Source organism: Caloenas nicobarica, chromosome 14, assembly GCF_036013445.1.
Source record: "Caloenas nicobarica isolate bCalNic1 chromosome 14, bCalNic1.hap1, whole genome shotgun sequence".
In the NCBI taxonomy this organism is placed as follows: Eukaryota; Metazoa; Chordata; class Aves; order Columbiformes; family Columbidae; genus Caloenas; species Caloenas nicobarica.
This window is the reverse complement of record NC_088258.1, coordinates 3,306,845-3,334,500: the sequence shown is the minus strand read 5'-3', so window position 1 is coordinate 3,334,500 and position 27,656 is coordinate 3,306,845. Positions and strand designations below refer to the sequence as shown.

Sequence of the window (27,656 nt, the reverse complement as noted above, 5' to 3'; positions counted from 1 at the left end):
AGGGCTTCTTTCTCAACTATGCAACTAATTACTGTTTTCCCTAGAATCAACTGGTTTTTGCTTCAAAGTGACTTGGCAGATTTCTATCAGCCGTGGTGTTCAGGACTGAGGAGGGCAGCGCAACACCTACGTGTAGCAAAACTTGGGTTTTGGGACAGCACAGATTGTGTTTGTGTTGAAGCAACCCATTGAAAACTTTCTGGTCCCAGTGGCTTTGCGTTAAGCTGCTCAGCTTATTATTCATAACAGAACTAGAGTATGAAAGATGTACCTCGGGGCTGAGGTGCCTGAGCATTTTTCTGTGTTCAGTTTGTTCTCAAGAGAATCCAGTTTCCCTTTTTTTTTTACTTAAAGAGGAAAAAATGGAATCTGAGAAGAAACATGTTTTAAACCTACTTAGTTACTTGATAGCTCTGCGAAATATAGTCAAACTTGTTTTCAGTATTTATAATCCCCACAAGTCAATATTGGAAGTATATTAGTCAGGATTGGTTTTATTTAGCCTTTAGTGTGTTAAAATACAAACCGGTATTTAATACGTGGTACTTAAAGCTTAAATGGAGGAAAAAATTATACATCTGCTGTGGAAGGAAAAAAAAGACAAGTGAGGTAGGAAGGTGTCTCAGATATAAATCAAACGTTACATGGAAGAATGAAAACTTCATTAACAAAATAAACACTTTAGCTTTTTCTTCTTTTCCCCTAGTATGGAGCATCGTTTGTAACCTGCGTACCATTCATATGCTACAACACTTCAGGTTTTCTCTTCTGAAATCTAATGGTAGTGATGTGTTCATCATTTTCTGAAAGACATCTGGAAATAAATAATACTCCATTGTAATCAATCTGTTCTCACTTCCCTTTTGCACAGCCAGGCTCATAGAGCAGAACAGGATTGTTTCAAAATTATCATCTCATGGAAAACATCAGTTTTCCAAATACATGCTAAAAATATTAGTTGGTGTTTTGGGGTTTTTTTTGTCCCTTTTTTTAAGCAGGTTATCAGTCTGAAAATAGTTGGACTCCTGAATTTGGCCAACCTGAAATGGTCATATATAGGGAAACATTTTGGCTAGCTGAATTTGGGATTCAATTCCCAGTCTGTATTCACAAAGGTTGAAACAAGTATGCTAACAACAGTTATGGTCCTTACCTCTCCTGCATATGGACATGAGACCTTCTTCCACAGAATTTTTCTTTACTGAAATTCTCTGTCTGTATGTGTGCCTTACAGTTTTATATGTAAAATTTGATAAACAGGACTTTTGTTTGGAGACTTGTTTATAGTGTAACAACTAGAAAACAATCCTTTGTCCTTTAATATTTTATATATACATATATTATGTATGTGCATATATAGATTTCAGGAGCATAGCTCTGGCTGCTTAAGAGTACCTATTGGTGAAGATTCTTGTTCTTAATCTGAAAGAAAATTAAAGGTTTGATAGGAGGTGGTATTATTTTCTGCTGCAAAATCAAGGACAATCACATCATTCACTTACTACAGAAAACATTCAAGGTATGTAGTTGATTGTTAATGGGAAGCGTTGGTCAATTTAACTGTCAGTCAGATGAACGTAGGTGTAAAAAACGTCTTGGCTGTCTGGTGAAAGCCAGATACAAATTTTTATGTTTCCACAATGGTCAAATATTATTCTTACTAAGACCGTCTTAAAAATCTCGATAGCGATGGTAACTGCAGGGGGCAGAAAGTGTCCGTTCCTCCTGCTTTACTTACACTGCATTATGCTTTGGAAGACCATTTTAACGCTGCTTGCTGTTTGCTATTCATTTTTAATACAAACCTTTTACGCGATTAAGCTTTTATGAGCATCAGCTCTCGGTTCAGTATGCTTCACACCCAGAGTTTTCAGTAGAATAGCTGTAAAGCACAGTTTATAGTTAGAAAGCTGTCTCTGGAACCTGTATTTGTATTCTCAATCAGAAGCAAGAGGTAATTATGTATATATCCTTGTAGATACTGGGATTCTGCTGAAGGTTTTTGGAGTAAGTTTGCTTCTCAAGCGTTGTCTACACCAGGATTTGAGCTGTTGTCCTGGTGCATCGTATCTCCATGGAGGAACGAGGCCGTCGCTTGTCTGACCTCGCTGCATCTTGGCCAAAGGAACGAAGTGCAGAGGTAGCGTGTGCTGCTTCTGGCGAGGGCTTCACCGTGGGGTAAACGTGTTGCTGATGGTGAAGCCCAAGCCAAACCCGGCTGTTACACCGTCCGAAGAGTGGAATAGGAAAAGAGGTAGAGGAAGAAATCTAAAGAATAACTCTAGAAATTGGAGTAATTGTGATTAAAAGCTGGAATGAGATTTCAGGGCTTAAGCTGGATTGTGAAGTGGCATGAAATTAGGGTTGACTGTCTTGGCTTTAGGACTTTGACCTGTAACTCTTGATTTTTAATTTGTGATAGTCAGAATCTGTTTCGTAAGCTGATGGCAAAGCTCATGTTTCCGTAGGTCACGGACTTTACCTTGAATATGTTGACGGGAAAATTAGCTCACAATTAAGGCTGTATAAGAGGTCCTTAAATTCGGCACCACTACCTCCCATTCAGGAATTATGGAACAGACAGAAGATGCTAAAAAGACGTACTGCCAGCCCTTTGTGTCAGCTTTGTCCATTTTTCCGTAGGGTCACACATCAAACGCTTTGCTTATTCCTTTAGAATTACAGATTAAAATCTGGTTTGCGATGCTGAGTGTAGTTTTTGGTCTCCATCAGTGAACAATTAGACATGTAGATGCATCTCTGTGTCTAGGAATTGGTAAGTAATGGTTTCAGTGCTTGAAGGGCAGCTGAATTCACAATTAAATTCTTTCTTACCGCACTACACACCACAGAGGAAAAGCGTCTTTCTCTGTTCTAATGGTTCTTATTATCACTGCTCTGAAATTGTTCTCAATGATAAAAGTCCTCATCATGGCCACAGTCACGATATGCAGAAGGTCCTATCTGGAATTTCAGAATGTTTGTTCTGTGCTTCTACCAATAGATCAAAGAATAATTGCCTGTCAGGGGTTGTACGCTCTCGTTGACAGCGGGTGCGTTCTGGCATATTTCTTCCTGTTTGAGAGCTGCTGTTGTTTTTTCCATTATTCTGTCTTTATGTGGACCCTCCAGACTGATCGATGCTTTCAGATATGAAGAAACATTTTCTCTTATAGGTGATGACCTTTCCACAAGTGTCCTCCCCATGCATTTGTGACTTCAGTCCTTCATTCCTTCTAAGGTTTGACAGTTGATTCCTAGAACTGCAATGGGTTGGGTCAATTTTCTTTCAAAGCAGAAAACGCTTAATATCTTAGCAAATAATGCCGTGTCGTGTTTTCTGTAGCAAGTATTGGGGTTCACGGTCTAAATCAAGATGTTAAGTTCTTGCTAAAGTGACCTCGCATTCACAGGGTAAGCTAATGGTGGAGCTTTTCATCGCATGCCTGTTGAGCTGTACTTGCTCACGTGTTTCTCACTTAAAACCTTGCCCCATGTACCTATTCAGGAACAGGGCAGTGTTGCTTAAGCGATTTGCTTTGTACTGTAACAGATGAGCAGGAAACCTTACCAGACAGTGCTGCCTTCTCAGGCTCAGTATTTTGATTGCTTAAATTAATAAGGAAATCTTAGCTTGTTTTTCTTTAATGTTTTTAGCATATACACCAAACTTCTGGATTACGAATCCTGTGGAGAATTTGAAAGAGTCCAGGATTCAAGAAGCACGTTTCTTTTTCAGCTGCGTACTCCGCTTTGGCTGCCTATGTGAAGTGCCTTATTCACTCAGGAAGGATGTTCTTTGCCATGTGCTGTGGGAATTACCTTCTCCCTGAAAGCCCATAAGAAGTGTCAAAATCAACCGCAAGCTTCTTTGTTCAGGAGGTCTCCTGTTTCATAACTGAACAATCTTCCTTAGTGCTTAACCTCTGAGGAGTAGAAAGGTCCTTAGGCTCGCTGAAGGTAACGTTCTCTTTCCTCTTGGCGTGAAGACATGATCTTTGGTGTGAGAAATTCAGGTATGAGATTTTAGCTCCACACACAGCAGAGCCTTGTGTATGTGGGACAAGCCAGATTGAAAATGCTCCACTGAGCTTACGTCTTTGGTGCCGAAGAAGAATATAATAGAAGGCCCTCCTGTTCCAACTGTTCTTAATCTCTGTCTTTTGCCATGATTTTTAAAAGAAATGGTTGGTTTCTGGGCCAAAGGTTAGGAATTAGTCTCGTGCCGTGAACTGTGCGGTGGCGAACAGCAATTCTTGAGTTGTGGGATCTGAACCATCAGGACCTACCCAGACGCTTGTATGTCTCAGGTCAACACCGTCTGATTTAGGGGTTACACAGATCCCTGGCATTGAAGCTGACTATGAATAGTAGTTGTTTTGGAACCATTTCCTTCTCTATTTTTTTTTTAATATGGATGCAGAGACAAATGACCACACTAAATGCAGTTTTCCCCATACTTTTGTTTGTTCCCTGTTGCAGAGAAGGAAGATGGATCTGCACAAGCTGATGAAGGAAAAAATAGGAATATGCTAGACAAAAAGGCTTCTTTTTTCTGTAGTCTTACCAGCAATCAGAGTTTGCCAGTAGCCAGACTGTTGTTTGGGAGAAGTTGTAGCTTCTCTTTAAGATCGTTGACTGCAGACAAAATTATTTGCTTAATGTTAAAAATGTTGAAAGCTTTCAAACTAGAATGACAGCCAGTAATGTGAAGGTGAGCGGAGTGGAATGGCTTTGTTTGATTTGTTGGACTATCTGTTGAGCTTTATTTTAAGCCATCGAAGCTTTAAACCCCAAACAAAGGTTAGCTGATATCCTCATTTTTGTTTCAGGCCTTAATCTTTAGCGTTAACATGAAACCAGAGCTGCAAATTGGTTTCAAACCTACTCTTCATCTTTCGTTTGAGGATTTTCTGTCTTAGCAAGCGCAGTAACAAATCGGTGGGTAAATGCTACTGAGTGATAGTGGAAGTTGCCTGTTTGTGAGTTGCTGACTCCCCTTCTCTTGATTTACTGCTGCTTGAATCCGAGGGGAAAAAAAAAACCCGACCTTTTCCTTTGGGACATGGTCTGGGGATCCTGATTTGTAACAATTGCTGTTGAGAATGTTAGTTTGATTCCCAGTGGTGGCTGATTTGTTTTAAGCCAGAGAAAGATTAACTCGGTTTAAAAGCTTGCGTTTCTCACATTAAACCTAGCACGCATAGTTTTTCCTGTTCATGTGTGATCGACTTGGAACTATAGCTTCTTGATGTCTTTTTCCTGGTAGATGCATGGCTTTTTTTATCAATCATACCTTTTCCTTTCCTTTGACTGATGGCTACTTGAAAACGTTGGGTTTGAGTTTTTTAATTCTTGTATTCCCGTAGTTCTCCGAGTATTTATAACATGTCTGTAGCACGTGGCAGCATGTAGGGTGAGGAGGTACATATGTGCTCTTACTTATGTATCAATTATTCTGGCATCACAAGAAAGGCAATCTGAAGGTGACCTGTATGCATTTTGCTGGATTTACTAGAACTGCATTTTTTAAAAGTAATCTTTTTTTTTAACCATGCCATTGTTGTTAGAGCCTTTCTAGACTTGGACGGAAAGAGCTGCCTAGAGCAGCGATCTCCAATTTCTTGTTAACCTATGGGCAGTGGAGCTAGGTGAGTGAAATACTACGATGACATTACAGTTTATTACGTTATCCTGGACTGTGTTGTCAGCAAGCGGTGCTGGGGTGTTGGGAGAGCCATATGTTATCCGAGAGGCCTGAATTGGGAACCTTTTCTTAGCAGCAGCAGTTCTGGCAGCTGATAGATCTGTTCTGACTGGGTGAAAGCTCCATCTTGGTAGTTGTATTCTTTTCCATATTGATTTGGCAGTCCTTTATGTCCGTGCTGCTTAATTCAAGGTAAGAACTTTGCTGCATTAGCTAGTGATATAATCAATGTTGTAAAGAGTTACTCATTGCAAAATTAACCTGCATTCTGTTTGGTTCAAAACACATTTTTTTTCCAAGTGGTGCTACCGCATTAATACAACTTACATAGGAACTCCAGAAGGATCTGTGGTTTACTTTAGTGATAGAGCAGCTTCTACCACCTTGGTCTCTCTCACCTAAGAATTATTTTCTCTATTTCTCTATTTCGATTTGACGATCAGTAAAGTGAACTGTTGCCGGACACTGTAGACTCAAAGTAACCTGAGATTCACTTTATCAGTTGGTAACTGATTAGCAGTGTCTGTCTTGTCACATTCTTTTGTGTGTGAAATACAGCAAATATTCCACTTTTTTCAGTCCTCTACCTAACTGGAATGTTACTTAAGGTTGTTTGTGTGGGTTTTTTTTTTAAACTCTCAGATAAATGCAACACTATTCTAAAATTCTTAGTGTTTTTTTCTGCCTCTGCTGCTTTTCCAAGTTGGTAAAAATAACTTTTTTCCCCTTCTTCTTCTTCTTTCCAGTGTTTAATGGAGCTTGAAATGAGCAGGGCTCTTCTTGTCTGCCTTTTGCATAGTATCGCTGGTGATGTCAGCATCTCCCTGGGAAATATTTCCGTGAAGGTCTACAGTGTATTAAGTTTGTCACTGAATAAAAAAAAATGGGTGTTAGACAAGATGAAACTCCCCCCCAAAAAAAAGTAGTGGACGTGGTAACAAAAGTTGTTTTCATCACACTTAAATGTAGTGTCTTTTTAGCATAAATATTGGAGCTAGTGCAGTTATGTCCTGTAACAAATGTATTAAATATCCTCATAATTAAAGTAGTAGCAAGAGATATCTCACTAAATGTGACATTGCCTTAGTAGTAAGTCTGCAAAGAGAACCGAAGTTTAACTTGGGTTTTACGTGCAGTGTGACACTTGGTTTGCACACACAGTCGAACTCATACGCACATACATATAAGATGTAAAACCAGAATTATTCATAAATTCAATGAGTTGCATCTATGTAGAATTAAATTTAGAGATGAATAATCTACATTGCAGTTAAGAGATTATTAGAATATCTCTTCTTTTTCATTAGTGTATTAATCTGGAGTTCTGTGTTGCAGCTCTTGCCCTCGTATACTAAACCAAGTTGTTTTCATCCATATATATATATATGTTAATCCCCAATTTGGAAAGTAGTAGTAGTAAAAATTACCAAATTAGTAATAACTTTATTTTTGTCTAAACACATGAAGACCCTGTAGTGCTTGAACGTAGTCCAGTGCTGGGGATGATGAAGCATCAAACACCGACGTGACACCAAGTTCCATTTGTGGTGATTGCCTCCCTTGTCACTCAGAAGTTCATGCATCCAAGTAACCTTTTTTAAATAGGATTTGACTTTGGATTCATCTTACCGAATTGACTGCCAGGGTTTTTGTATGTATGTTTTGCTTCTGTTTTTAAAGGGCTTTTATTTTGCGTTAAGTACAGACTTGAATTCTATTACTCCAGTGTGTGTTAGGACAAGGAGAGAAAACAGCAGCAACCTTTATTTTTGCTGTGTCCTCCACCTTAATTTATCTGTGCTTTTTTTTGTGTATGTGTTTGGGTTTTTGTTTGTTTTTAAAGATTAATCTTCCTCTCCTTGTGTCTTTGAACCACCTAATGCTATTTCACAAAGTTTGTCTAATTATAATTTGGGCTTCTGTCCTGTGCATTCAGGCTTGTTATTACATGCAAGTCAGATTTTAAGGGACATTCTTTAGAACATACTTGGTAAATAAATGTAAGATTTATTGCACAGCAGATGTGTGAAGGCTTCATACGTGAAGACAGTTGAGAGCACTGACTGATTGCAGTACCTCATTTATGTCAGGTGAGGTTTGTGATCCTGTGCTGCTCGTGACAAAGGCAAAATTTGTCTTAAGGTTTTATGTTTTTCTTTGGTGTGCTTTGCTATCTTCATATTACTGCCCAGCTTTCTTAAACTGGGTCACTGTCCTGCTCGGCAGCTAGTAACTAGGGTGAAATTCTCAGATAGTCTTGTTTTCTGTACATTGTGGACTTTTGTCGTGATCTCTTAGCAAGTGTCCCCCTCCAAAAGCTAATTATGGGATGTGTTTATCTGAATCAAATAATTTGCCACTACATTTTGAGTTTTTGGTTGTGGGATGATTTTAACAGTGATGCGGAGAACGCAACGAGGAAGGCCTGTTCACTGACAAAACTGATCCTACGCTTTGTCCAGCATAATTTTACTTATTACTACACTTGGTGATGTTTCTTTTGTCACACAGTAATTCTTACAGCTTTTTTGATGTGCAAGTTCTAGAGTTGCCCCAATATTTTCTGCATCTCTTACTGATTATTTTGCATTGATTCAGTTATCAGAATTGATTCAGACTTGCGCATGCAGAAGAGTTACTGTCAAACACTTGTTTGTTAATTGAAGGGATTTCAATCCCAAAGCACAATGGGATGGTACCAAAGTTCATAATTATATGGAGTATATCACTGTGTGCCTGTGAAATGGTGCCAAGTTTGAGAATGAAAAAATACACATGGAACATTGGAGAAATTGGACAAAAGATTTATTTAGCGTCATAAAGCGTCCATGTGGTTAAGTATTTTGCAAAAAGTAAACTTGAGGGAAGAGATCCTGATATAAGGGACATCTCGTAACTGGAATGCAAGTTTTTCAGGTCCTTATTGAAAGATTTCAGGCAGTGGGAGGTGGGGGGGATTTGTCTGTCTCAGGCTGCATGCTGCAAAAGTCTGTAGGAAAACAGAACTCCACTTCAGCACTAACCTGAAGAGTTACGTTGTTATGGAAATCCTTTATAAAGCAAGCAATTGAATTCTGTAAGCATGTTGCACCTGTAGGTTGAAGCTGTTTTACAGGGAAGTTGTTTTAAGCAGTGGAAAAAGAACACAAGAAAATGACATTAAGGAGAAAGGACGAGTTAGCAAATCTGACATATTTTAAAATCTTGAAGTAAAATTGAAGAACTATTTATATATACATATGTCTGTCCTTAACAGCCTGAGGAATTACCAGCCCTTGGCTGTGTGTTCTTGCTCTCATACCGTTCGCCGCATTGTGTTGCTGTGATTTTGCTGTGAACTAGAAAGAACAGATAAGGATGAAAACGAATTTTTTTTTTTTTTCCTCCTATTCATAATATTTCACCTGCCTTGGCTCTATGTTCCATGTCAACGGAGGGTTGAACAACCAGCTGTATGGGAGAGGACCCGAGTTTGAATAGCGACTGCTGCCGTCCGCTGGACTTTGCCACCGACTGACAGTATTTGAATGTTTTCCATGTACTAACAGTTTCTTGTGTAAAGTGTGGCTACACTGAACTTGATTTGAAAGGTTCCGTGAAGGCAGACCTCTGTTACTGCTCCTGTTGTGTGATTGTACCGGCTGTTTTAAGTATTGCATCTTTTCACAGATGTGCCAGGGTGTGCTGAGCCTGATACGTGAGACTTGTCTTGTTTGCAGTCGTTAGAACTTATTCCTGTATGCAAATAATTTGTTTCTACTCCAGTTCTCTTGTGAAAAATAAATGAACCGGGGAGTGTAGAATGCCTGTAATCTGTGATCAGCTATTACAGAAAATCTACTTTTCATGTTACATTTGATTTAATGAAATGAATAGTGTTTTTCTAGGTAATCAAGTTACGAGCCAGTTGTTTCCCTCTTTAAACAGGCCTGTCTCTAGGATTTCTATCTTTTACAATCGAACTCTATGAAGATGTTTTAATTTTTTGTTGTTGTTGGTTTAAAGCGTCTGGTCATGGGGCATTTGCCTAGGTGGTGGAGGAAAAATCTGGTGGGCTGTCCTCTAATTTTTGTTTCTGTTCTGCAACTGTTCTTCGGGGCATGTCCTCCATCATAGCAGCACCTTGTTTTCAGTGGCTTTTTTTTTTTTTCTTTCTGCCATACCTTGAGTTTCACTTGGTGTTCCCACTTCTTTAGCTGTACATTGCCTTTTTCTCCCTAGAAACTCTCTGTTTGTTTACATCTTAGGCTAATGTCTGCATTTCTGTGCTCTTAAATTCCTCACTGTGAGCCCACCCTTTCGGGTCTGATCGGATCTCAGCTCCTGATACACTATCTGAGCAGACTGCTCCTCATGCCAAGGTTGCAAGTGTTAATCTTGCTGCAGACTGGGGTGATAATTCATTGCTGTCACATCAACACATGCTTAAAGTTGCTCCTTGCCAGATTTGTTGGCTATATGCTACACTAGAAAAAACTATTTCAGTCTCTTATTGCATAGCCAGATGCTGTAGAACTAGTGCAATCAGCCTCCCCTCCCCCTTTTTTATGACTGTTCTGACTTCAGGAAGGAAAAACTATTATATAGTGAAACACATTCCTGGGGAGCTCTTGTAAAGAGGTAAATGAACTTGTGATCATGGCTAATATTTCTGGTTTTGCCTCTTAGGGAAGTTCTGTTTTGCGTTCAGGTTAAAAAGGAAGGAAGGTTTTTAAGGTAGGGTGAGGGTAATTAAAAAAGGAATTAAACAGTGTCCCCCTTGCTGCTTTAGTTTTGTTCTCTGCTATAGTTGGGAAGTTTTGTGTTTTCTTTAAGAACGCATTGGCTTGATTCTGAAGAACTGTAACTACTTCTGCCATTTGTGTCCTTACGATCTTTCAGAAGAAGGAGAAACTTAACTCTTGTTTGATAATACCCAGCACATCAAGGCACTGACCTGTAACATGCTGTTTGATTTAGATATAACTACTTTAGCTAGGTTAGGTGGTTGTAATTCTACCTTGCTTGGAATCTTTATGCTGCCCTAAATGCCCAAGGATACATGTCCTGCTCCTGGAATTTATGACTAACTTAGAAATTCCTTGTTATTTGGGCTCAGTATAAGCCAGATCAGAGTACAGGTCACCACTCTTGTTTGGTTGCATCCGTCCCATGTCACACTCCTGCAAGCCCCCACATCAGGAGCTGCTCTGTCTCTGAGACGTTGTAGAGCTCTGAAGAGGAAAACTTAGTGGCTTTTTGGTACAGCGTCCCCCAGAACACTTAATGTTTATCCTCATGCACATGCTGTAGAAAAATGGAAGTTATTTAATGGATAACTTCTGAAAAAAAATACATTTAGTGCATGGTGGTGGTCAATCACCAGAGAAGTAAGATTTACTGATTGTTTTGTCAGACGTAAACTTGCTAATAGACTTTTCCCAGTGTATTTCCAGCATGAATCTCATAGTGTCCAGTGGCTAGGCATTGTGTCACCAATAACTTTATCCTCTCCTATGTTTTAAGAGAAGTTGCCATAGAAGTTAGGTTATTATGGATGTGTTCCTGGAAGTCAAAATCCAGGCAAAAATGCAGCGTAGGAAAGTTTGCTCTTGTATCACCCAAGTGATGTGTGTCATGCAGCCTTCCCTGCTTTTCATTCTTTGTGTTTTAATTATTTGCAGTATGAGATCACAGGAAACACTATCTTGAAAATCAGAACTGGGAAGGACTTGTTTTAGACCTGAGTAAAGCACCTCTGTACTTGGCAGGGGTACCTTTTAAGCAACTTGAGATGCTCTCAAGGCCTGAGGCAATACTCTGATTCTTTTCCAATCCCCCTGTAAAGCGCAAAGACCATGTATTTGTCCAGAAAACATTGCACATGTTTATAACCATAGAGACAAAGCAAGACATCAGAACTAGAAATCTGTATGGGTTCTCATGTCATGCTTTTGCTCTACTCGGTGTGAGATTACTGGAGATTTACAATTGTAATTCTTGCCTCAAGAATCCCCTGGTTTTGCTTCAAGCCCTTAACTGGTTTTTCAAGTGAAGTGTGCCAGGGCAGTTCTGGTTTGTGCTCAGGTAAAAGGCTCAGTAATTCAGTTGCTCCTTCACTCCCATGTTTTCCCTTGTCAGGCCCATCCCAATGCTGTGGTTTGTACATATATATTAGCCTCTCATTTTTCTGTATACAGGGACTGCAAGAGCCCAGACAACTTTATCCTGCTGGTGGAGCAGCCTACACGGCTCTTCAGAGCTGATGAGAAAAAGGTCGAGTTCTCTGTCATATTTCTGGCCTGAGTGAATGAGAGAGTGAGGCTGAATCTGTTTCACCACATGCATTATGGTGGTTGAATTTATTACTGGTACCATTTCTGTGAGTGTAGGAACAGGGATTTGTTTAGAACAAATTGCCAGATGAATACTTGTTCTTACCAAAATTCAGATTGCACTGTGGTTATTTCTGATAGCAAATATAATCTATTTATTTCTAGCAATGCCGAGCGTGCACAAACTTCTGCTATTATGCTAACTTTGGTAATGGGTCTGGAGCTTTAATGAGCTGTTAGTGTACCAGCTAATGACCTAACCCACAGAAAGCGTTAGGAAGTCTGTCTTGGTTTAGTTTTGGAAACAGGGCCGAGCTAGATGGATGGAAGAGCGGGTGTACTGAAGTATGCCCCATCTGCCTAAGGATATTTGTTAGTATGTTGGGAGCAATGAATAATTAAGAGTTTCTGAAAACTGTTAATGTTCCCGTAGTATGGGAAGGAACAAGGAAAGTGACTCATGATAAATACCCCAGTTCTCTCTTTCCCAGCCAGACCACAGTTTCAGATCTTCAAGTCCAAAGCAGCTCTTCCCCCCTCCCAAATTCAATTGTTCCATTGGGAGACAAAGAGCATCGAGTTTATCTGTTTGCTTGAACCAATTGATTTCAGATCTCAGTCATTCGCAGCTTTGGGGCAGAGCTTGTGGAGTCCAGTCCTACCTTTTGATGACTTCGCTGCTGGAATGCGATGTGGTAACTTCTGAGATTGCATAAGGTGGATTCCATGCTTAAGGGGAAGCTGTGGATGCCAGCAGACCATCCATGCTGATTTGAGGAGAGAACTGAAATTCAAATTCATGAAACTTCATGCAGTCTGTCTTTTGGCTTCTTCAGGCTTCTCCGCAACTCAGTCTTCTGCTTAATCCACTTGATATAAATTATTACCTTCTAGCACAACAGAGAAAACCCTTAAGTTTCTGTAAGTAAACTGAAAATAATGAGAGAGAGATATGCCCATACTACATCTAATCCAAAGTGAGGGAAGGTACAAGAGTTGGAAATAAAGCCTCACTTAAGAAAATTTTTCTGTTAGTCTGAATGAGAACCTGTCCCTTGTGTGCTGTTGTAGCACGTACCATTTCTTGATTCTACCACCACTCCTTGTTTTTAGAGACAATAGTGAAGTAACATTATATTGGCTGATGGGAAGCCAGTTGGAAATGATAATTTTTTTTTATTGGAAAACCAAATAACTATACTCATGTCCCTCAAAAGCACTGGTAATGCAATATAAGGTCTGTTAATAATTTCTTAGGAGAAACTATGGAAGTACTATTCAATCCACTAATTTTCTACAGCTTTTCTAATCACTCTGATTTTTGAAGCGTAGATTTGTGCCAAGGTACACTGGGGTATATTTGAACAAAATGCAGAACAATAAAACTGTTAATTTTAATTAACGTATGATCAACAAACAAAGCATTTATTTGATTAGTTTTGCCAGCAGTCTCTGTTTGAAGTGTATGGCTCGTTCTTTCTTAAGTCTGTGCTTCATTAAACTTCTTGCACTGTTCCTTCTCCTCTATCAAACAGTGTGTCTCATTGATTTGGTGTTTTATATGTAGATGTATGTGTATCTGTAGGTAATTAATTTTTGAAAATTAAAAAATGTATGTGAAGGCTGGTTTAGTAGTCACTTCTCAGTAAAGCTTTCCCCTTCTTCACAGTATTATCTTAACCATAAAAGAAGAAAAATGTCATTTAGGTTGTCAGTCAACATCAGTTATTAAGGACGGGTACACTGAACAGTCACCGTTCTCTTGTATTGGTGTTAATCATACAGTGACTTCATCGATATTGTTTTACTAAAAATGCAAATAATCATTGCAAATAGTTTTATTTCTCATTTCAATCAAGTGCCATGAAAGACTCCTACTGAACTTTCTCTCGTATCATGAGAGAACAGAACTGTGTGATGAGAAAATGTGGTTTGGTGTTTAGAAGCTTGTAAGAACACTTATTTCTTTTTTTTGTGATGTTGCTGTTGGGTAGAGCTCGGGGGGTTGTGTGTGGGGGGGGGTGTCCAATATAAATGCGTTTCCAAATCTGAACTTTTTAAAGTCTCAGTTTGAATTTTGAGGTTTAAACACTTCATTGCACAGAATATCATTGCCATGGATTTTTGACTTTAATTAGTTTTTGTGTGTCTGCATATATATTAAAAACAAACAAACCCACAAAACAAACAAACATACATAGTCACTGGTAATTTACTTAACCTTGGGAAGGAGAAGTGGAGGATGGTAATGTGAGATACTTCAAGGTGTGTGGTGCCCAGTACAGTACAGAATCTGTTTCTTCTTTGCCTTTTTAAGGATCGGGTTCACTAATTTAACGATCAGTTAAAGATGATGCAAGATCTGCTGTGTTTTGTCAGAGCAGCACAGCCAGACCGTGTGCATAACTTTTTTTTTTTCCTTTATAATTTTTGGTAATTTCTTTTGATGTGTGTGGCTATCAGTGTTCCTGTCTCCTCTTGTTTGATTAAAAGAGGAATTTAGTAGTATTTTTTGTTTTTTACTTACATACAATATTAATAGTTGCTCTGAATTTCCCCCCCTCATTTTCTAAGAGAATACTTGGCAGCAAAAGAGCTACATAAAACCTTTGGAATAAAGTACTGCATTCCCTTAAAATAGCTACTGTTCCTGACTTTTTTTCCGTAATAGAAGCAGAATGTAGCTGCCCAAGGAGAGAGAGGATCTTCTTTTGCTGGAAAGATGCAAAGACAAAACTGCTGTAAAGAACAGGTGCATGGAGATGGTTGTGTTCTTGGAAATGCATCCACCACCTCTGCTCCCTCCGCGGGAGTCTCGTTGGAGAATGATGGAAATAGTGGAAAGATGGTCACTATAGAGCTGCTCTTCAGGCTCTTTCAAAAACACATTAAGAAAAATGACAAAGGAGGCGGGCGAGCTTTCCAGGCCTGTGCTTGTCATATTTGAGGCAAGTTTGCAAGAATCTTCAGTATTCCGTTGACTTCTAGAGGTGAAGTCTGACCAAGATGTAAAATATGAAAGGACCCACTTTTTTTTTTTAGTTAATTCGTGACTAAAATGATGGAGGATTTGTTGTGAATTCTCTGAACTCCAGTTTTATACTTGCGCAGTGCAATGGCTGTGAGGATGGGACTGTATTTTGAATATTTATCAAACGTGGCAGTTCCTCTTTCAGCGTGTTGCAGCTGTCCATCTTGTGATGTTTGCACATCCTGAGTGGTAATAATCCATTCTGTGAAGAACTGCAGAATGATTTCTTATCTCTAAATGGACTGGTGGTTATTTCAACCCATTATCTGCTTGCCGAGCACTCTTAGGGAACTGCAATCCATCTGTACAGAGCTGCTTTCTCTCCCTCCTCTTTCCCCAGCAGCCCACGCCCCCAGAAACCAGATTTTCTTTACCTCTTTTTGTTTACAGATTGACCTGCGAGTTTGAACTTGTGGTGTTCAAAGAGCTGCACCTTTGGGAGAAGTGTTGAGCTACTGCAGGAATAATTTTTATATGAATTGTAAAAAGCCCTTCTGTTTCAGATGACCACCTTACATTCTAAACCAGATATTAATATTAATAACAGAGCAACTTCTTTGCACAGCAGTTTGAGAGACTTTACAGCTGCTGTGTTGGTTTTTTTTTTTCTGTCCAGAATTTATAAGGTTTGCTGATCTAGCTTTGTCTCTGGTTTTCAATTTCAATCTTTCAGTAAAATCTCCTACTGCAGGCAGTTTTACATTGGTACACGGAAAAGTTGCACTGTTGGTGTAACTAACTCCGTACGTGCACAAACCCCATATTTTGGGATTATCATCAAGATGTCAGGATTTGCTGCTGTAGACACGGCAGTAATTTTTTCCAAGTACATGAATGCTGGAGGCTTCTTTTCCGATGGATTTTGGAGCGTTGTGTCAAATCTGAAGCTGCTCTTGGAAGTCTGTGTGGATATTGCTTTCTCTCCTGTTTGGAGACTCCAGCAGGTATTTAATTCCAGCTGCAAGCGAGCTCAGCTCTCCTCAAGCTGTGTCCTGAGGAACGGTGGGTTCTGCTTCAGCATTAGATTATGGGAGTTTAGCTGGCAAAGAGGAGAATTCCTTTTCTTGTAGGTTTTTTTGAATCGTGGCAGCCACATCAAAGTCTGATTGTGTTAAACCGAATTACAAGGTCACTGACTACAGCCCCGTCTGGCTTTGCAGGTGCCAGTGACACCCAACCTCGGCTTGCATGACAAAAAAAGATGATTTGATTTTGTCACACTTGCTGTCTGCAAATAGCTCGATCGTGTTTGCTGTAGGAGTTTAAAAGCGATTTGTTCTGCTAATTCATGTTCCAATCTTCAGTTGTCTGTTTTCAGTTGGGAGTCCTCGGTTCTATGATTTTTGCTTTCCAAATAGATTTTTTTTTTTTTTTTTCCAAATCACCCAGTTGTTATATTTATACAACTGAAGTTGTTTGTTCTGTGTTCTGATTTACACAAAAATGTGTATGCACCCAAATACCCTTAAACTCTTCTGATAAGATAAACTGTAAATTATATGTGAGTAATTTGTTTCTGAAAGCAGTCTGCAGCTTTACTGTACAGATGCTCTTTTGATAAATGAAACTACTTAATTATTAGTGTTAATGGACGTGCTGTGGGCCACTGTTTGCTAGCGTCAGGTAGAATTCAACTTATGTCTTATGCTTGACAAATGCGACAGTAACTGCAGTTCTGACTCTCCTGTCTGAATGAATCGCTGGCGATCCCCTGTAATATCTTCTGCTCTTCTTTCAAGCTGCTTCTGCAGGCACTGTTGTTATTACTAAATTGCCACATGCTCCTAATTTGCCAGGTCTGCGCACTCCAGAGCGCTCTCTGTAACCGATGAACGTCTTGGAGTTTCTCCTTGTGCTTTTATCCCTTTCTGAGGGTCTCTCTGCTCTTACAGAAGCCGATGTGCCTCTGTCCATGTGTGTGATGCCAACTGCCGAATGGCTATGGCATTGATGTAAGTAGACAGAAATAGGGCAAGGCCTCTACAAACACCATATATTTTCCCATCATGCAAACTCTACCTATGTCGGGCTGTTGTTTTTGAATTGAAAATTTGCAGTGTCTTCCTGGAGCTCAATGTGTTCTCAATGTTAAGAGTACATGAAGTAACATTCTGAAACCATCTCTACAGGAAATGGAGACTCAAATTCCCTTTTATTTCTTTTAAGTAGAATGGTTACGCTTTTTTAACACATATGTACGTGTTATGTATATATGTACATAAGTTGTATTTTCATTTGACAGGGAAGACTTGTATATATGGGATAGTTCTTCTCAAAATGCAGCATTTCCATCACTGGCTCTTGGGAAAAGTGAGACGTGAATGAAGTGGCTGAAACAGTTTAGATCTTATTTGTAATACTCCTGTTTTGCAAGATACAGAGAGGAAAATCATATATTTTTTTTCTTGAAACATAAAAAGTGAGCTGATGTACAGATTTTGAAGGGATATGTATATGAAATATATGAAATATATGAAGTATATGAAATAGCTGTTCCTACTTACTTGTTATCATGGATGTTTTTGGGGGGTTACTGCCTTTGTTTTCATGGAGTAGTTCAAAGTTTGGAGGACAAGCTCTCTGTAAAACTGGAGATGAATCTCTACATGGATGGTGACAGAACATTTAGGTGCACTGAATGTTGGAGTAGTTGAACACTGCACAGATCAGCACTCATATATATATATATATATTATACTTCATGTTTCTTGTACCAAGTGCTAAAGGAGATGTCTGCAATGCTGATACATAAGTTGTCACATTCACTGGAGTTCTATTTTTCTCCTTTTTCCACAATGTTCCCGACCCATCAACTACGTGGATTTTTTTCTCTTGTCTCTTCTTAGTGTCATCATTTGACTTTTCTCTAGCAAAACAATAGTGATGAATTTGCTGTGCAAAAACGCTTGTCCAAAGGGTCATGTGGAGAATGAATACATTTGATAAATCTTTTCTTCATTTTTCGTAGAACATAAGTTTTGCCTGGGGTTGGTGAACTGGGGAGTCCTACTGCAGATCTGCTGTTCCCCCACCTCCCTCATCAGTTACCACTTGATTATCAGAAACGGGATGTCAGGAAATCCTGCTCTGATTAAGTCTTTTGACACTTTAAATCCAAGAATCATTTCATTACTGAGAAAGAAATGCCTGAGTGTGAATTCCCAAGACTGATGAAAACCACTTGAACTTGCCTGCAAACTTTCAGAAAAATGTCCCTTCTTTTAGAGAGCCTTTCCTCTGCGTTCTTAATTTCTGTGTGATTAATCAGAGAATAACTGGAGTAATTCATTAACTTTGACAGGGAAATTGTCTTCTCCATCAAAGGACTGTTCTTCTAGCGCTCTGCTGGTGGACAAAATTAAATCTTTAATAGAAATCTAAATGTCTTCACCAAAAAGAAGTGGAAAATGTTATGTATTATGGAGCATGTTCCTTTTTCTTGCTTACAGAGCGCAGAAAGGCCAGTAGAAAGGTGAGAATATAGTGTTGGAATATTTCCATGGATCTGACTCATGTAATGGCAGTAATTAAAACTGCTAAAGGTGAATCCGTTTGCATTTCTTTTTAAAATCGGGTATTTTGCTGAGATTTATAAGCATTTTTTTGTTTTGGATATAGTTTTAAGACGTTCTTCAGCACCTTTAAATGTTTTTCATTGCTGTCTTGTAACTTGAGTTCCAGTATTTTAATTTAAAAAGTGTTCTGTTGTGAGAATGTGAAGCAATGTGCATATTATGAGTTCTGAAGTATTGTCAGAAAGATGCATCGTGGAATGAAGCAATGGTGTTGTGTGGAAAGCTTCTGTCTCGATGGCTCCTGTTCTGCAGAACTCTGAATAGGCTCAAAAACTTTTCATTTTTTTTAAGTTATCATCTTCAGCTTTTCAATTAGTTAAGTAAAAACCACGTTCCTTTCCAAAGGTTGTTAACAATAGTTTGGAACTGGCTACCAGAAATGGTTCTTGGAACTCTTCAGTTGCTAAGATGAGTCTTATGCCAGAAAAATGTTGTGTTGTCTATGGTTTTTTATTTGTTTGAGGTTTTTACTTTTCACTCTCTTCTGAAGGCACATAAAAGGAAACTGAATATTTGCTGTATTTGAGAGCATGAGGGTGGGTTGGTTTTTATCTCGCCAGGATTGGGTAGTGCTTTGGTTGAAATGTCTTCTTCCTTTTCCATCTCTCACATTTTAATAAGGATATTAGAATTTTCTGAAACCTAATTTATGCAGAAAGAAACTAGTGTTTACCCAGACAGGTTGTGTAGTGCTTGTGGCTCTGGGTATTCTTTCATGCTTGGTACGAAGGAAGGAGGGGATGTTTTAGGTCCTGAAAGTAATGTTGTTATCTGCACTTCATTGTATTTTCACCCTTTCTTCTGCAGCCCTTCCAACATCTTCCTTTGGAGCAGGAGAGGGTAGGTGAAGCTTTTCTAGAGACAGGCTTCTCTTTAAACCATAGCTAGCAAAATGGCAAAAGTAGAGGCGCCTTGGTTTTGTTTTATTTTGTCCTTTAAGCGGCAAAGAAAATGGGAAGAAGGATCTGTTGTTATTATGAAATAGGCCTTCACTGTAATTAGCAGCCTGGGAATTTTTCTGCTGGCTTTTCTTCTCCCCATGTTGCGAAAGCTTTGCCGTCCTGCTGGGGTTTCTGTCTGGAATGCAGAGGTGTGTTGTAGCTCAAAGCCTGTGCTTTGCCTAAGCAGCTTTCCCAGCTATTGAGCTGCAGTCTGTATTTTTTTTGTCTTAACTAATTTTTATATCCATGCTTTAAATTAAACTAACTTTTTTTTTTGCATTCAATGACAAACCAAGCACAATGTCCATAAATGAAACCAAACACTATAATCTGCTAATTTTTGTTTTCAATGTGCAGCCTTCTGTAATCAAGCAGCCTCCTAAAAAGGAAGATGTGGAAATAATGCTGGTGGTGTGTAAATGGTGCTCAAGTCAAGTCATCAGCCTTTGAAGGGAATGTTTGTATTGAGTTAAGGGTTTAGCACTTCTTCTCGTAAATACAGAAGATAACTGAAGAGAACAGGATCTAGCTGGTCAGCACAACATTTCTTGTCTAATCTTCACATCTTTCGCTGTAGATCACACGTCTGGTCAACATGTGGCGCTTGGCTGGACTCTGCTGGGGGGTGATTGTCGGGGTTGCTGCGATCCTGCAGCCACCTCTGGAGTTGGTAAAAGTTCTGAGCACTTCCTGAAATTCAACCACGTGTCTTTCAAGTTTCGTGCAACTTATGAATGAGCAGAATAAATTATAGAAGATGAAGCATGAAACAGAAATTCTGTTTCAAAATAGCCACAGAATCAGTATTTATAAGTCTGCAACAGTGACGCTGGAATTCTTGCTGTAAGATTGTTTATGTATTTGTGGAGCTTTAATTTTTTTTTTTTTCTTACGCCTTTTTTGTTCTTGTGTCTCAATTTTTGTAGTTGTTAGTGATGGGAGGTGTTTTCTGGGTAGGAAAACATTGGCCACTGGGAAAAGGAATGCTCTTTATCTTCAGCGGTTGCTCACAGACTTTGAGACCGTTGGATCATATGTCCTTAGCTGGAGACAAAGCCAGACTTAGTGTGGCTGATATCTGCAATAGCTTTGTTTTTGTGATCTGGGCTTCACAGCGATGCAGAGCCCGAGCTCCACGGCTGGCGCATCGTCCTCGGTGCTTTTAGGTCATGCTGTTCTGTGCTGCTGCCTCTAGCCTTGGGGCGAGAGCAGCAGTTTGGGGTCTGGCGCAGCTCCCCTCGCCTCCCCAGCCCTTCTCACTGGCACTTTGGGGCCTGTTCTTTTTCTTTGGGACCTTTTTCCTTTTTCTCTCCTCCAGACTGTACCTGCCTGGCCGGGTTACAGCTGCAGTTGCCACACTCGGTGCAGTCACAAGTGTGGACAACAGACGTAGCCTCGTCTCTTCTCGGGCTTTGGTCCTGAATATGAACATTTTTCAAACCAGTCAAATACACAAAGCTCTGGCCACTTCACACTCTGCCGTTAGATGCCAGAGGAGATTTTAAATTTTATTTATTTTTTAATAAGATGCAACAGCTGCTTGCAAGTTTTTTTAAAAAAAAAAACACCACAAAACCAAACCTACAGCAACCATAACAAGAAACAACAACAACAAAATTACCTGTCTTTTGCCCTGTTTGGATGTTTATTCTCACTGGTATTAAGAACAGGCATTTTTCTTTTAATGAATTCCTGCAGTTTAAAGCTGCTGTGAGTAGAAGCTTCTCCCTTTGCTGCCGGGGTGAGCGGGATCTGACCTGCATGGAAACGCTCTCGTGTGCTCGTATTCATCGCAGGCAAGTGGTCTGAGCTGGGTCAAGATGAAGATTTGCATCTATTTGATGGTGCTCCATGTTGCTCTTCAAAGAATTGCTTTGCAGGGAGGCTCTAGACCTTTTTTTTTTTCTTTACACAAATATCAGTGGACAGATTTAGGGCCTGGATGTCAACTCCATTCACTTACAGGTCTACCTCATTTTATTAAACTCTGCCTGATCAGAACCAAAGTAAATTTGGTGAAGTCAAAGCTACTGATGATGAGACATCAAAAAGATACAGATAGTTACATTTGTAATTACATTAATAAAAAAGGGCAAACTTTTGCATGTCAGTTTAAAAAAAGCACTTTTTTTGCCTAATAATACTCCTTTCAGTAATGTACCGAATAGACTATTAGTATCAGGATGAAGATCTCTACACTCAATTTAAAAAATCTCAATTCAGAAATTTGTTTAGGTCTTCTGAACAAAGCAATGACACTAATACATGAAATGTAATCTCTCAATGGCCTATAGGCATCTGTGAGAAGGGCATATGTGGGTTTTTACTTAATGCTATTGTTTGGTACATTAAAAAAATCCCAACAAAATATTGTTGTGGTTGGGTATTGCTGGAAAAAAGAAAATCAGACTGTGAGGAGGAGATCGGTTTGGCTGTGGTCAACAAACGAAAAAGAGGAAAGAAATGAGAACTCCTGTGAGGTTGTCATCCTGCACTTCGGAGGGGAAGGTTTCAGCGTTATGACTGAAACCTCATTTAAAAGTAGCGTCTTTAACAGGCCTGACATCAGTCATGGAAATTCAGAAAGTGCCTCACAGCCACTGTGACCGTCGCAGTATTAAATGTGTCCAAGGGTTGCTCTCCCAGCTCCTCAGGAGCACTCGAACCATCAAGAAATGGTGTCCTTGCTTTTTTCAGTTTGCTGCTGGTGTGTGTTTGAAGTTCTGTGGCATGGGAGAAATAGAGATTTCAACCAGAAAGATTGCATAGTATACTAGACAGTCAGTTTAAACACAGCTAGGCAAGGTTAGAGATGCTTCAGATATAATGTAAAACTCTTGTCTTAAAGGAATTTTGGCTTTGAGATAACTAACAAAGTGCTTGGTAGTATCTTAGAAAAGGTGCAGACAGCTAAAACTTTATAGTTTCATGTTTTCTACCTAAAAGGCAGGTATTTCTTATAGCAGCATGGTTGGTTGGGTTTTTGTGGGGGGTGTTGGTGTGTGTTTGTTTTCTTAACGTGTGGACAAGATGCTCTAAACTCAGCTCCAAGAACTGAGTTTTATTGGTGAAGTGCCAAATTGAGAACATCTTGGGATGTATCTTGTGTTGCATTTTGGGGGTGTTCTTTGTTTCTTGGGGGGGTGTTTGCTTCTTGATTCTGTTTAGGTGATTCCAGATTCTCTACTTGAAAACCATCCCTTCCTCAAGCGCTCCTGATCAACAGCAGCTAGAATTTAATGTGCCCTGATCTTGAGAGGCAGGAACTATTTAACTGCACATTTCCTCCCATTTTATTCCTTCGAGAGGCAGGTCAAATGAACTTATTTTGCAAAACAAGTTAATGTTCCAAATGCAGCATGAAGTGTTAAAACATAATAATTGGCTGTACATCCTGTGTAAAAAGACAGAAGCTCTTTGCTAAGAAACTATCACCCACCTTCCTACACACATCATGATTATTCTGTGGGACTGCAGTAATTTGCAAACTTTTTAAATGGATGAAGGAATAAATTTTTGTCATGAGAATGCTCATTTCCCACTTTTTCTTTTCCCTGAAGATGCTTTCATTCATCTTACTAGTTTTAGTGTGAGAAATCAGAACTCCTTTTCTCTTCCAAAAGGTATTTTGTGTTCACATTGCTTTGATAACAGTTTTTCTATGCTGACTTGCGTGGCTGTAGGGTTCAGAATATCCATCTTTCTAAATTGTGGATCTTCTAAAGAGTGAATTGCAGTTCTGATCACCTCTGCCTTATCTTCATGACTTTAGGTTTGCTGTTTTGCATACAAGTTTTTCAGTGAATGAAAGACCTCGTGTTTTGCTCTAGTAAAATGAATTACTAATTCGTTTTGTACTGAGGTATGAGGAAATAGTGATGTTCGGCTTCCTAGATATCAAAGCATGTTTTGTGCGATCGTGTTGAGAATTTGCTTTCATTCTCTGGGTGTTCTAGGCAATAATGTGCTGGTTGGCTTGGAGTATTCCTGGACATATGCAGCTAGATGGACATAAGTATGTCCTAGATACCGATGTCTTAATATCATAAGTGGAACTAGACAAGCAAAATTTCTTATTTTTCTGTTGTAGTTCCATTTTATGCTTCGTGCTAGTGACAGCACTGTTGTTTGAGACCCCATGTATGTTCTGGTTTATTTTCTCTGCGAGACTCGCTGTAATTTTAGAAGATGCACTTCTGTGAAGACTATTTAGTGTGTACGGGTTAAATGGTCTTTTCTGTCTCGGCTCGTTTTTCTGGCACGTCTTTAAGGCGGAACGTGCTTCTCGGGAATGGTTTGTGGTGCTTTGGGCAAATTGGTCTTTGGAAGGAGAATGGGCAGAAGTTCTGTATAGCTCTTGTAAAACCGAAAGGGAAGTTTGTTTTATTGTTTTGTCATAGTTTTTCTTGCAGGCACTGTGAGGGGACTAGAACTTGTCTTCAGCTCGTATTAGACAAAGAGGAAGTTTTATTATGGCAAGAAGTGAGTTTGGCTTGTCTGCCTTGTTTGTTACATGTATCATCACTGACACCCACAATTGTCAGAAAAGTAGTAAGCAATGGGGTTAATTTCTGTGCTACCAGTTGGCTTGCTTTGCTACAGTAAATGTAAAAATGTCATGTATAATAACCCTTAAAGTCTTGACAGAGTGGTGCGTAACTCATAGGAAGCTTTTAAAAGTAGAAATGTGTTCTACCAGACTAATGGGTTTTGGTTAGGCTCAACAATTGGATCTACCCCATTTAGTGCGGCATTGCTTTTTCTTTTTGTTTGTTTGGGGTTTTTTTAATGAAACAAATAGTCACTAATAGATGCACTCTGTCACTCTGTTCCTGCTCATTTTCTACTAGTCTCCTTTTTGCTGAGAGTATTTCTCATAAATAAGTCATGCCACAGAGAATCCGCATTGTGGCATCATCCCTTCCATCTTCCCTACTAGCAGAATCGCTTTGACTTTGATGTGGACTAATTAAGTTCACATATTTTTATGGCCATGTTAGAGTAGTTAAAGGAAAGATAGCTGAAAAATCTGGGCTTTTCTAAATGAGGCTGTAGGACTTGTTAGGACTTTGATCCTACGTACCCTGAAGTTTCTTTTTTCTTTTCTTTCTGCAAGGCTGCTATCTGGAGTATTTCCATCAAAGTACTATGGCGAACTTCCCAAGAGCATAACCTGTTTTCGTATGAAAAATCGGATTTCTTAGTTTTGTGCAGGGCAAAATACAATCTCTGCAGCACGGGCAGGGTTTAATAAGACTCCGCACAGGTTTGTCTGTTTAACTTGCTCCTCGAATTGCTTCCCGAGTCATGTGCTTACAGATTAGATCAATACATTACCTAACAGGACGCTTAAAAACATTTCTACGATTTGCTGACGTGGGGGAATGGTGAGGTAAAGTAATAGGTTTTTGTACTAGATCTCAGAATACGCTCCTGCGGAATTGGCAAGGCCCTTGTTCTGTGGAATCGCTGCTGCAGTGGTGCAGTGCGGGAAATAGATAAAAATCCACACACAGAACATATCCACGTATCATATATATTCAGGGAAAGAGATTCGTTTGAGCCTTAAGCAGCTTACATGTTTTCACAAGGCAAATACGCTTTCCACTTCTAAAAGGATCTTACGATAGAAGGACACGCGATTTAATTGGAACAAGATCCATTATTTAAATGGTTTCAAAACACAATAGGCTCTTAAATGCATCTTTTATAGAGTACTTGAGAAATCATTTGGATTTGTAAGTGTTAGTGGTGGGGATGAGCACCTACCAAAGGAGAAGGAAATAAGCAATTTCAGCATAGTGATTTGAATTCGGGAGAATTCCTTTGTTCTTGTTGAAATGCCGCTTTTTTACTACAGTGACTATATATAGGAAAATAGAAATTACATCTTTAGAGCATCCTTGCTGAGCTTGTGCTGTTTTTTAAACTGTACAACTTTTTTTTTTTCGGCTCCCAAGTTTCATTTCAGCGTTTTTAGCTGCCGTGGAGTTTTCCGTGGAACAAAAATTGGGAAAAAGTTATTAAAAAAAAAAAAAATCTGGGATAGAGGAATTGCCTTAAGAATTTGAATTGTAGAAAATATTTAATCATCCTTTCTCTGGTAGTAGGTACTGTGCAACTAGTCTTTTCTTCAAAATCAGAGTTAAATTAAGATAAAATGATTCTGAGGTTCAGACAGGTGAGTTTAATGTACATTTTACTTTGCCTTATCGAAGACAGGGAGATTGTGCCCTTGCTGGGATGCAGCACCTTGAATTAGGTGCAATGGAAAAATTTTATCAGTTTGGAAGAAAAAAAAAAGTTTCCTGAAGTTTCTTTTTAACATTCTTTGTAGCATGTCCAGTACTTTGTTTCCTTGTTTCACAGTTTTTCACTTGTAGGCAGAAGTAGGATTGGTTGGAATTAGCCATGGGTTAATCTGACTACAGAAGGACAGCAAGCTGCTCAGATGCCCGTAATGGTATATTTTATTTACACTCAGTTTGAGTGTAAGTTGTTAAATAACAGGCTGTTTCATCTTTAATTATAAATTGTGATACTGTTGTCTTCAAACTTGTGCTCAGATGGTCCGAACCAAATGTCCTGTTCAGACTGGGAAAGCTGTGGAGGCATCTTCGCCAGCAAGCACACCGGAATATTATTTAAAAAAAATAATTGGCAATTCTAATCAGACAATATAATAACTAAGCCTTGGTTGCAGGAAGTGGGTGAACAATGCTTAAGTTGGTTTTTTGGGTTTTTTTGGGGTTTTTTTTGTTTTTTTAAAAAAAAAAGCTGATGTGTCAGAAATGTGCGCTGACTCGGAGTAACTCTGAATCACCCTATCAGCATGTAGAGGAGTCAATTATATGCCATACCATGGAGAGCTGTATAATCAGTTGCCTCTTTTTGTTTCTTGAAACCTAAGAATGGGGCTTTGAAGTTTTAAGTATTTAAATTTATGAAATACCCCAGCCGCTCTACTAATGGATGATGGGTCTGTGGAACCCCTGCCGTAGGAAAGCAGTACAGTGAATCTTGAAGGAAACGTGGACTAAGAAGTGGTAGAAATGTTGTAAGGCAGATTTGACCTAAATTTGTTGCTCCGGAGGTGCAAAGAGTACTCAGGAGTAATAAATCTTGTCAGCTGTGGTTTAACGTTGGCTTTCTCCTCCCACAAGGCAGGAGAAACGTTGCTGTTGGAAGAGCCGGAGGGTCCCATCTTCAGCAAAGAAAGAAGCAGCGGTTGGTTATATGACCTTTTGTGATTATCTGTCCTTTTTTCTGTCAAAAATAGGCTAAGGGAAGCACGCTGTTTGTTGCTCGACATGTGCCGCTGCATCCGTGTTACATTTGGACAAGAATTGTTTGCAATGGATAAGAATAAAAAGAAAACTCTGTGCCTAGGCTGTGGTCTAGATGTGGCAAGGTGAACAGGAGAGGCAAAAATGGACAAAGAGGATTGACTGTACCTAAAATGTGCATATTAAGACCAGGTACTCTGAGTATGTGAGGAAATGATTAAATTTCCCTCAAATGTCTTGTTCTGTGGCCCAGTGAGGGCATTTGCACTTTGTACCTGAAAAGTTTCAGTCAGAAGTCTGAGGTTTTTTTTTTTTTTTCTTCCCTGTTCTGCTGTTAAAGCGATGAACACTGCAAACTTTCAGTCGGTCTCTTCACTTTTGTTCATGTGCCTGTAAGGGATTAAGGGTTCAAGAAAGCAGAGTTTTGTCATGGGAGCTGTTGCAGGTTCCTGAGGCTCTGGGCAGGTGGACCCTCAGTTTTTGCTTTCTTTATACTCTTCTCTCCTACCGAGAAGTGGGGATGGGACTCGAAAGGGTGTATTTATTTATCTCATAATATTTAAAGTCAAAGCAAGTTTAAACATAGAAACATAAAATCATAAGAGGAAAGTATTGAGAATTACAGATACTCTGCTTCCAGGCATCTCACAGCATTGCTATATTTTGCCTCTTGACGTTAGGGCTTGCAGTTGAATTACTGCTAGGGTGGTTGTACCAAGGTTATCTTTGGAATAGATTTCTCAATTTCTCACAGAAATCCTACTTCAAAATTCAGCAGCCAGGAGCAGGACTCCGCAATGTC

General features: G+C 39.3%; 1 protein-coding gene across 2 annotated transcripts in view; it reads left to right on the top strand.

Annotated features, from left to right (window-relative positions):
* Positions 1-27,656, top strand: part of USP22 (ubiquitin specific peptidase 22) — a 91,095-nt gene that overhangs the window by 1,130 nt on the left and 62,309 nt on the right. The gene's annotated exons all lie outside the window — the stretch shown is intronic.